Source organism: Myotis lucifugus, unplaced genomic scaffold (assembly GCF_000147115.1).
Source record: "Myotis lucifugus unplaced genomic scaffold, Myoluc2.0 scaffold_24, whole genome shotgun sequence".
NCBI lineage: Eukaryota > Metazoa > Chordata > Mammalia > Chiroptera > Vespertilionidae > Myotis > Myotis lucifugus.
In genome coordinates, this window is record NW_005871072.1 from 7,621,328 (window position 1) to 7,623,844 (window position 2,517).

Below are 2,517 nucleotides of genomic sequence, written 5' to 3' on the forward strand. Positions count from 1 at the left end.
TAAAAGAAAATAATTACCATTTTTTCAATTAGAAATTCCTTATACATTTTGAAATATAAAATCATAGAGTTATGGAATAGCAGAATTGGGCAGGCTCAGAGCCTCACATACATCTTCTTTTCCAGTAAAAGAATTCTTTTTATTTCAGGGAGATGGTCAAGTAGCTTCAACTAAATACGTGATGGACATCTAGTACTTCCCAAGATAGTCTACTTAATTTCTTTTAAACATTATGTTGTTAAGGCAATTTACTAACCCAGCATCATTTATTCTAATGCTTATTGTTGGCAATTGCCACCTGTCGGTGATTCTGTCCAGATCTCTGTCCGTGAGGTGTCAGTTTGTGGCCCCCAACCTGGTCCTTTCCCACCATTTTTAACCCCTTCATGGCTTGGAGGACTGGTGGGCCACGCTCTTGGAGTCTCTACTGAAGTGGCTCGGCATGACACCATTTCTTTGCATAGATCATGGGCGTGGAGCTGATTCCGCGCTGCCCTAGCCATACAGGGGCCGCACTGTGGAAGCAGCTCATGTGCAGAACCAGTTCTTATCAGAGGGAACAATTTCTTTATGCTTGGCCAACATGACAGTGTCTGCTCATTCAGAGACTTTCAGCTTCCCAGACTTTTTGAGGAAGGCTGCCAGAGCTCTGATGAACTCCTGCTGTTCATATATCTACACTAATAAAAGAGAAACATGGTAATTAGCCGTACGGCTGCTACCCTTCCCATTGGCTAATCAGCATATCCTTACGCAAATTAACTGTAAATACCTATGAAACTATAGTTTCATAGTTTCAAGATGGCGGCTGGCAGCCAGGCAGCTGGAAGTGAACATGAGGCTTGCTTGCTTCAGTGACAGAGGACTCCAACGTTCCCCGCCTGCAGCTGCCGGCCTCTGAGCTGCAACTCTAAGAAACTTTGTAACAAATATAGAAGCTAAACAAAACCCCAGAAACCAGCTTTCAGCCAGCCGAGATCTCAGCGCTGGAGTTATACATTGTTTTGATTATAGAACGCAATCAGCAGTGGAAGCCTCAGAGCTAGAGCCAGAGCTAAAGCTGGCCCAGAATAAAAAAAAAAAAGAAAAAAGAAAAAAAGGAGCGGTTGGGAGCTTCAGTCAACAACCGCCAGCCTGAAAGCAGCCCTCAGCCCCTCACCCAGACTGGCCAGGCACCCCAGTGGGAACCCCCACCCTGAAGGGTGTGTGACCAGCTGCAAACAGCCATCATTCCCTCATCCAGGCTGGCCAGGCACCCCAGTGGGGACCCCCACCCTGATCCAGGACACCCTTCAGGGCAAACCAACCGGCCCCCAGGCCTCTATCCTATATAGTAAACTTTCAGAAAACACGATGGCATAGAGATGATGCTGCTATGCAGGCAGGCATTGGTCTTCAGTATCCCACTTCAATATTAGACCCCAAAATGGTTAAACTATAGTTTCATAGGTATTTACAGCCTTTTGGGGATACACTATTTGATATTGGATATAACTGAAAGTAAGATTCAGATTCTATACCATCATGTAACTTTACTAGGATGATAAAAATTAAAGCAATTCCTCAGTGTAGGAGTTGCCCGGGAGTTGTTTAAGAATATGCAGTTTCTGAAAGAATTGAACCTTTCCTAGGAGGGCAGAAAACATCTAAGAGAGATGTTGGGCATTGGCTGGAGCTTCTAGCTACAAGTCCCTAGAGTCATTTGTGTGAAATGTGGCCTTAGAGTTTGAGTTGTTATTAGAATAAGCCAGTGTTTGTCAAAGTGTGGTCCTTAGACCAGAAGCATCAGAGTCACCTGGGAACTTATTAGAAATGCAAACTCTCAGAGTTTGCCCTGACCAATGAGGAGCTCTGGGGATGGGTCACAGTAATCTCATTTTAATAAGTCTTCTAGGGGACTCTCCTATACTCTACAGTTTGAGAACCACTGGGATAATAAGGCATTGAAGTCTAAAAGGGCTGGTAGGCTTCAGAGGCAAAGAAAGACATTTAAAAGAAAAATTGTAGGCTCTGGATTAAGAACCGTACATGTATTATAGACTAAATGTTGTGTCCTCCCAAAATTTATATGTTGAAACCTAATTCCAGTGTGATAATATTTGGAATTGGGGCTTCTGGGAAGTAATTAGCTCATAAAAGTAGAGCCCTCATGGATGGGATTTGTACCCTTCTAAGAAGAGACATGAGAGCTTCTTTCTCTACTTCCTACCATGTGAAGATACAATGAGAAGATGGCTATCTGCAAGCTAGGAAGCAGGTCCTCACTGGACACTAGATCTGTCAGCATCTTGATCTTGGATTTTCTAATCCTGAGAACTGTGAGAAATAATTGCTTGTGGTTTACCCATCCAGGGTATATTATATTTGTTGTAGTCATCCAAGCTGACTAAGACATGTGGTCTAAAAACACTGATACTTGCATCTTTGGCAGAATGCCTGACAGAACTCAGCATTCAGCCACATAGTAGTTGCTGGGACAAGCTCCTGACTATACAACAAAACAAATAAGAAAGGTTC

The 2,517-nt window shown here is 43.4% G+C and overlaps 1 pseudogene; it reads right to left on the minus strand.

Moving 5' to 3' along the window:
* Positions 1–251: 251 nt before the first annotated feature.
* Positions 252–2,287, minus strand: LOC111825403 (annotated as a pseudogene).
* Between the last annotated feature and the right edge of the window lie 230 nt (positions 2,288–2,517).